Below are 9,149 nucleotides of genomic sequence, written 5' to 3'. Positions count from 1 at the left end.
GCGCGCTTATATAGCGCGTCCGCTGCGTCACTGCCGGGTCAGCCGCAGGCTACATCCGGCAGGGGGCGGGCTGGAGAGGCCATGAAGACAACAATTACAACAACTACTAAAGTTTTATTAATTTACGGTCGATTTGTTTAATCAAAAGAGCAACAACAACTTGTATTTACAGAAACCAATAAGGAGATGCTGGGCTGCCACCAGTCAAACAAAAGTGCCCCCCCCCACACTTTTTAGAAGAGCACAACATAGGCCTGTATTCTCTTGCATTCAGAAGAATGAGAGGGGATCTCATTGAAGCATACAAAATTATTACAGGGCTTGATAGGGTGGATGCTGGGAGAATGTTTCCCTTGGCTGGGGAGTCTAGAACCAGGGGCCACAGCCTCAGGATAAAGGGTAGACCATTCAGGACTGAGATGAGAAGAAATTTCTTCACACAGAGGGTGGTGAATCTTTGGAATTCTCTACCCCAGAGGGCTGTGGAGGCTCAGTCATTGGGTATATTCAAAACAGAAGTCGATAGATTTCTGACTAGTAAGGGCATCAAGGGATATGGCGATAGGGCCAGTGAATGGAGTTGAGGCAGAAGATCAGCCATGATCTCGTGGCATACTCCTGCTCCTATTTCTTATGTTCTTAAATTTACGGCACAGAAGGTGACTATTTGGCCTATCGTGTCTGCGTCGGCTGACAAAGAGCCATCTGCCCTAAACCCACTTTCCAGCTCTTGGTCCATAGCCTCGTAGGTTATTGCACTTCAAGTGCATATCCCAGTACTTTTTAAATGTGATGAGGATTTCTACCTCTACCACCCACTGGGTGAAAAAAGTTCTCCTCAACTCCTCTCTATTCCTTCTACCAATTACTTTAAATCTATGCCCCCTGGTTATTGACCGCTCTGCTAAGGGAAATAGATCCTTCCTATCCACTCTATCTAGGCCCCTCATAATTTTATACACCACAATTAAATCTCCCCTCAGCCTCCTCTGATCCAAAGAAAACGACCCCAGCCCATCCAATCTTTCCTCATAGCTAAAATTCTCCAGTCCTGGCAGCATCCTCGTAAATCTTCTCTGTACCCTCTCTAAGAACTAAGCCATAAAAAATACAAAGGAAACTTATAAACTTAAATAATAAAGTTGTTACTATTGTCCAGCATCCACTCCAGTCCCTGCGGTGCCCACTGATCTCAATATTGTACAGTAGAGGGGCCAAGTGAGTAGGGTTTTTATTGAAGATTTCCTGTGTTTACATTTATTTTGATGACTGTTATGAGTAACTCTTATAATGAGAAATAGAAAATGTTTTTATTATTGTATCATCTTCCAATTCATGATTAAGATTGCCACCAGTTAGATACTCCATCTGTTTATTGCTATGGTGTTGCAAACTTGTCAACCTACAAAACTCAGAAAAGCTGTCATAGCTCAAAAAAAAGCTGGCAACTCAAAATCATCACCATCATCAAGCACGTGTCATCTATCTTTTCTTTCTACGTGCAGCACTTTACATTTGTCTGCATTCAATTAAATGTCCTAAGGGGGAAGGAGTGACTACCTGGTGCCAGGGTGAGGGACATCTCTAACCGGCTTGAAAGGATGTTGGAGAGGGCGGGGGGGAGGATCCAGTTGTTGTGGTCCATGTTGGGATCAACAACATAGGGAAGAGTAGGCAACATCCTGCATCTACCCTGTCAAGCCCTGTAAGAATTTTGTATTTAGAATTTTGTTTTAACTGAACCTGCCCAGCGCTATCCTAATCCCGATCGAATCAGATGCCCCTCAGCGGAAAGTCAAATGGTGCGGGGTGAAAATCGGGCGGTCGAACGGGTGCCACCAGTTCCCCAGCAGGCGGATTTGGGTAAACCTGCCCCCCAACTCTCTCTGCCAGCCCTGGCGCCACCTTCCCACCAACGGTTCAGACCCCACTTAGAAGCAAGTTCAGCAAATCTCAGTCACTTGGCTGCAGAGAGAGACGGAGGAGGTCCACATCTCTCGATCGGTGCCGGGGCGGTCGGTGTGGGGATTACATATTTCTCCCACCCACTTTCTGATTAAATATAATTTCTACAATAACATTTCATCAAAGCCTTGCTCACTTAATAATGCACAATATCACCTTTTGAGTGACTGTGAATATGTTGCTGCAATGCTACAATCTGCACTCATTTCTCAAAGAGCTAAACCACGGAATTATGAAAGGGAAATCGTGTTTGACGAATCTGTTAGAGTTTTTTGAGGTTGTAACTAGCAGAATAGATAAGGGGGAACCAGTGGATGTGGTGTATTTGGATTTTCAGAAGGCATTCGATAAGGTGCCACACAAGAGGTTATTAAACAAAATTAGGGCTCATGGGATTGGGGGTAATATACTAGCATGGATTGAGGATTGTTCAACGGACAGAAAACAGAGAGTAGGAATAAACGGGCCATTTTTGGGTTGGCAGGCTGTAACTAGTGGGGTACCGCAAGGATCAATGCTTGGGCCTCAGCTATTCACAATCTATATCAATGATTTGGATGAGGGTCCAAATGTAATACATCCAAGTTTGCTGATGATACAAAGCTAGGTGGGAATGTAAGTTGTGAGGAGGATGCAAAGAGGCTTCAAGGGGATATAGACAGACTAAGTGAGTGGGCAAGAACATGGCAAATGGAATATAATGTGGAGAAATGTGAAGTTATCCACTTTGGTAGGAAAAATAGAAAAGCAGAGTTTTTTTTAAATGGTGAAAGATTGGGAAATGTTGGTGTTCAGAGGGATCTGGGTGTCCTTGTACACGAATCACTGAAAGTTAATATGCAGGTACAGCAAGCAATTAGGAAAGCAAATGGTATGTTGGCCTTTATTACAAGAGGATTTGAGTATAATAGTAAAGACGTCTTACTGCAATTATATAGGGCCCTGGTGGGACCACACCTGGAGTATTGTGTACAGTTTTGGTCTCCTTACCTAAGGAAGGATATACTTGACATAGAGGGAGTGCAACAAAGGTTCACCAGACTGATTCCTGGGATGGGGGGGATTGTCCTATGAGGACAGATTGAGTAGACTAGGCCTATATTCTCTAGAGTTTAGAAGAATGAGAGGTGATCGCATTGAAACATACAAAATTTTGAATTTTGTTTTTCAACAATGTCCTGGATCTGCTTCAGCAGAAGATCCAGATACTGGCAACAGCAAGAGAGAGAGAGAGTGAGCATGGATAGGTCCGAGCGGGAGGGCGGGGCCGGGGCGAGAGGGTCATCGCAGCGGGGGGGGGTGGGGGGGGCGGGGAGGGAGAGGGCATTTAATGGCTAGCACTAGACCTAACACCCTTGTGATGAAATATGCCTTCATCAGACCTGCTTGTATTTTACCTGCTTGTATTGTGTGAACCGCACCCTTTTGTTCCTATTGTGTGTATTGGCTACGCCCCTGTCTTTTGCCATATAAAGGTCTCAGGAGCTGCATGAGTCACTCACTACCAGACGAACCCGATGTGGGAAGACCTGCTATGCTGCTATGTTCTTAGTGATTAAAAGCCTTCAGTTGAATCCTTGTCTTTGAGTCATTGATGGCATATCAACCCTCTCCTAACAACGACCAGCTGATTGGGAATAAACACGGTGTTGCAGAGGATTTCCAGCGCTACTTAAAGGCATATCACCCATTACTGTTCACTTGCTGCTGGAAGTTTGAAGAGGACATTTGAAACACATCGGGAGACTTTCTGAGACACTTTGTCAAGACTTCACCGACATTCTATCAATATTTATTCCAGAAATTCTCTGAGGAAGTCATCTAAAAAGCGTGAGTGCTGTGCTACTCTACCTTATTGAACTCCTTATAGGAGTCACCAGGGGAAAGGGAGTGCTAGGTCAAGGGCATCTTGCTAGAGGTCCCCCTTGGTCTGCAGGAGGAATGGGGGGAGGAGGCGATGAGGCCAGGCAGAGCAGCACCAGCTGCTGCAGGAGAGAGGGACAGGAGGGCGAGGTGGACTCTTTCCCCACTGCGGGTACAGGATATCCCTCCTCTGCCAGGACTTCCAGTGCCGCGTACAAGAACCTGGGCACCCTCTCCCTCGGTACCTAAGCCGTCTTGAAACCTGCCGCTGTGTGTCAGCCAATGCACTTTACAGCTTCAGGGAGCGTGGAGCCCACATATACTGCTCCATGACAATTGTTTCTAATCAGCACTTGAGTGCTAAACCTGCTGCTGTCTCTCGTAGCACCTCGAGGCAAGTTCAAATTATGGTAATCAGCAATTAGGACCAAAATTGCGTGCTAAAACCAGAGTTTCAAACAGTCCTGTCTTATTAGCACAGCACCCATTTAGCACCCATTTTCACTCTTTCACCAAAATAACCCCCAATATGTCTTACATCATAGGTGTACATATATATTATTGGTATGATTATTAATAATCTTCCACAGCTCAGCACACTTTAGATATTGAAAAACACAAAGTTTTTGACAAAGTTATTCAATTCATTGGATTGGGTATATTTTTATTAAGCTGATTCACATCGCAGATAGTTGAAGCACAGTGGATTTTTCAATTTCACTTATTGATTGTGAGAAAACAGCAAACCTCAAACAATTGGGGGGAAAAATTAGCGCCCCGGCAGAGGGGGGGGGGTTGCTAATGGGGCGCAAAGCCCCTAGCGCCGGGTGCGGTGCTGCTAACACCTCCCGTGAAATTCAGCGGGAGGTTAGCGGTGGCGGTAGCCGGTATTGCCCCGTGGCGCTGTGCCTCTGGCGATGACGGCATCGCCGTGCGCCGCATCCCGCTCACGCCCCGGCCACAAACTTCAGTTGCGCCCCCTCACCTACCGCCAGACGATATGTCCGACAGGGTCAGGGTGGCGTCTTTGTGGCAGCGGCGGCGGAAATTAAAGGGCAGGTGGCGAGAACTTTTTTCACCCAGAGGGAAGTGGGGGGTCTGGAACTCGCTGCCTGAATGGGTGGTAGAGGCAGAAACCCTCATCGCATTTAAAAAGTACTTGGATATGCACTTGAAGTGCTGCAACCTACAAGGCTACAGACCAAGAGCTGGAAAGTGGGATTAGGCTGGATAGCTCTTGATGTAAGAAAACTACTAGGCACTTGGTCTAAGCGTTAAACAAAGCTTTAATCAAGTGTTTTATAACATGGCGGTCTAGTTGTGTCCTTCACTAGTTCCTGTTAAGAATGTCCTGCGCAAGCTGGGCCCGTGCCCGAGTATTTATACTCTCCCTGGACAGCGCCACCCGTAGGCCGCTCAGTATTATTTCATAAGTTTTTCTTTCATGAATGACTGATTCATGTCAGCTCTTTTTCGGCCGGCACGGGCAAAATGGGTCGAATGGCCTCCTTCCGTGCTGTAAATTTCTATGATGATCAACAGGAAATGACTGGCTTCCCTTCTACTTTTTTAAAAGTGTGACACAGAAACGTGTGTGCATGATGCCTGAGGTGACAGACCAGTGCGAGATAAAAGACATTAACGCTCATTGATTAACATATGGTAGGGAATTCAAAGAAGATGGATTATGATCATTCTAGACATTAGGGGGGAATTTTAACAACCCCCCCGGCTCCCCATGATAGATGAAAGAGGGTTGGGGGGGGCATTAAATTGGCAAATTTGCAAAACCCGACCCAGACGCCCTGAAACTCATTGTGGTTAAAACGTAAGCAGGCTCGTTTGCCTCGGGTATCAGGGCATCCAAGTAACCCGCTCTGGAGAGGCGGGTCTGTAATTATAATATGTAAATGAGGCCCCGTTCTTGATATTTTGGCAGCGATTTCAATTTAATGCTTCCTGCGTGGGTTTCCCAGGACTCGGGAAACCCGGCAGCTAAAGAGAGATGCGATCAGCCGGATCCAGCAGGTAAGTGCTTTTTATTGCACTACTTGTGGGCCAGGAGCGCTTCCCCCTTCCCCCTCCCCCGCCCCTCAAGCAAATCTCCTGCCGCAGTTTGCCGAACCGCCGCCCCCCCCCTCCAAACCCGCACTCTCTCCTGGCCACCCCCCCACCCTCCCGATTGCCAGTCCGACACCCCCCAACCCCGCGATCTTTGCCGATTGCCAGGGACCGTACCCTTCTACCGCTGGCTGTCCCACCCAGCAGCTGGCCAGCCTGACCATCTGACCAGCTGCCAGGCAGAAAACGGAGTAAAAAGTGATAATGAGGTGTACTGCCGTTAAATTTGGGGGGAACCTCTGTGTTCCCATGATTTCAAGGTTTCTCCCCCGCAAACACGCTGCCCATCTCCCTCCCTGCCTCCCCAGAAATATCAGGGCCTAGGACGGTAAAGGCACTTTACGTTAAGTGAGTGTCATTGACAGCAGACACATGCTACTTCCACAGTCAGTGACACTTATTTTGTAATAAAAAAGAAACGGGCAAATTCTGGGAATCCAGCAATATCAGAGACTCACATTTTCATGGTTCCCCCAAGCTACGAGCACATCTCCACTTAAATATAAACCCGCAGAGCTGTATTTCCTCCCTTTCACCTGTGGCATCTACGGATTCCAGTAAGGCTTCTGCGGAGTGGCAGCACCAGGTAAAGCGGTGCACAGCGGTCACAGATCTCTGTTCGAACCTGTGGAATTCTCTACCACACAAGGCAGTTGAGGCCAATTCATTCATTAAATATATTCAAGAAGGAGTTAGATATATTTCTTAAGGCTAAAGGGATCAAGGGATATGGGGAGAAAGCAGGGACAGGGTGACATAAGAAACTACTAGGCACTTGGTCTAAGCGTTAAACAAAGCTTTAATCAACTGTTTTACAACATGGAGGTCTAGTTGTGTCCTTCAGTAGTTCCTGTTAAGAATGTCATGCGCAAGCTGGGCCCGTGCCCGAGTATTTATACTCTCCCTGGACAGCGCCACCCGTAGGCCGCTCAGTATTATTTCATATGTCTTTCTTTCATGAATGACTGATTCATGTCACAGGGTACTGAATTTGGATGATCAGCCATGATCTCATTAAATGGCGGAACAGGCTCGAGGGGCCAAATGGCCTACTCCTGCTCCTATCTTCTATGTTTCTATGAGTGCCCTTCTGCTGAGACCCCCCTGGACAACATAAAAGCCTCAAGCTAGTCTAGAGACTATCAGATGTTTTCCCCATATAGGAGCATGGAAGAAAGTAGACAACGCATCAATCAACTCCTTAAAAAAGCATAAGGGTCTGGGTAGACACGTTCAAAGGTGATAAGAATGTGTTTCGACATCAAATATCAAATGCAGTATGGACTGTGACACTTCATATACTGCTGTAACCATGAATAAATCATTTGTGAATGCCACTGGCAACAGTTGTAAGCATGGGTTGTAAGGCTGGATTAATATTCTGGAGTATTGCTTGATTGCTTTTGGGGGATCAGGCAGAAATTTAACAAAATGTTATGTTTTGGAGGTTCAAAAGTGAATGACGGACAGGTAAAGACCCTCTGGTCCATCCAAGCTGTCCTGCACAATTGTAATACCTTGTGTGTCACAATATATACACTCCCCACCACACCTGAAACCATGTGATCTCCTGGGCGAGGCGAGAAACCAGATTAAAAACCCAGGCTAATTTGGGGGGAAATAAATTTGGAAAGTTCCTCTCCGACCCATCTAGGCGATCAAAACTAGTCCAGATCATCACTCTGGCCCTGAATTCTTTGCAGTACCAACCTTCTGTAAGAGGTGATCTCCACCCCAACCAGAAACAGGTCCAGCTCTCGTTTGAAGGAAATCACCGAATCGGCGTCCACCGCACGAGATGGCAGCCTGTTCCAGAGGTCCACTATTCTCCGGGAAAAGAACCACCTCCTGACATCTAACCTAGATCTGGGCTTACACAACTTAAAATTGTGACCTCTGGCCCTCCCTAACCTATTTAATTGGAACCAATGGTCAACTGGAACACAATCTATCATCTTATAAACCTCAGTCAGATCACCCCTAAGTCTACGCTTCTCTAAAGTGTAGAGTCCCAACTCTTTTAGCCTATATCTTGATAACTAAGATGCTTTAGACTGGGAATTAGTCCAGTGGCTCCTCCTCTTCACCCTTCCCAAAGCCCCAATATCACCCACTGTGTGAGGAGACCAAAACTGGGCTCAGTATTCCAAGTGAGGCCTGACCAAGGTCTTGTACAAGGACAAAATAGTATGCCTCATCTTACACTCAATTGTCCTATGAATGCATCCCAACACCCTATTCTCTCTAGTTATTGCTTCATGGCATTGCCCATGTTCCTTTAGAGATCTATGCACTAGAATGTCCAGATCTCTTTCTTTCTCCACCATCTTTAATGCTTTTTCCTGAAAGGTGTATGAATATTGAGCATTTGCCCTGCCCATATGCATAACACTGCATTTTTCCAAATTAAACATCATTTGCAAGCCATGAGCCCAATCTTCCAATCAGAAGCAGTCAAGCATTGTCTACAGTCCTAACATTCGCACAGATCTTCATATGTAGTAGCAAATTTACAGATCGTGCTGCCAACACCTACATTCAGATCATTAATAAAAATAGTAAAGAGCAATGGTCGCAACACCGATCCCTGCGGGACACCACTGGTGACCGGTCTCCAAACAGATCCAAATCCATCTATAACTACATTTTGTCTACGTCCTGCCAGCCATTTCTCAATCCAGCTCAATATATTACCATTAATACCAGAGACTTTAATCTTGTAGAGCAGCCTCTTGAGCGGTACCTTATCAAAAGCTTTTTGGAAGTCTAAGTAGACAATGTCTACTGGGCTTCCCTCATCCACCATCTTCGTAACTTCTTCAAAAAATACAAATAGATTTGTAAGACATGACTTCCTTTTTATAAAGCTGTGTTGGGTGTCCCTAATATGTCCCTCTCTATCCAAGCAATCATATATTGCATCCCTAATGATTCCCTCAAGCATCTTGCCTATTACTGATGTTATACTAATGGGCCTATAGTTACCCAGGTCCATCTTGTCACCTTTTTTTTTAAAGATGGGGACTACATTAGTCTCCTTCCAGTCTATAGGAACCATTCCAGAGTGCAGTGAGCTATTAAAAATACAGGCTGGGGGCTTGAACAGCACATGTCCCATCTCCCTGAGGACCCACGGGTGGATATCATCTGGTCAGGCTGCTCTATCTATTTTCAAGTTCTTAATTCGATCTAAAACAATA

The sequence above is a fragment of the Somniosus microcephalus genome, chromosome 7 (assembly GCF_052327205.1).
Source record: "Somniosus microcephalus isolate GS21.2 chromosome 7, FLI_Smic_1.0, whole genome shotgun sequence".
Lineage (NCBI taxonomy): Eukaryota > Metazoa > Chordata > Chondrichthyes > Squaliformes > Somniosidae > Somniosus > Somniosus microcephalus.
Note: the sequence above shows the minus strand (reverse complement) of the source record.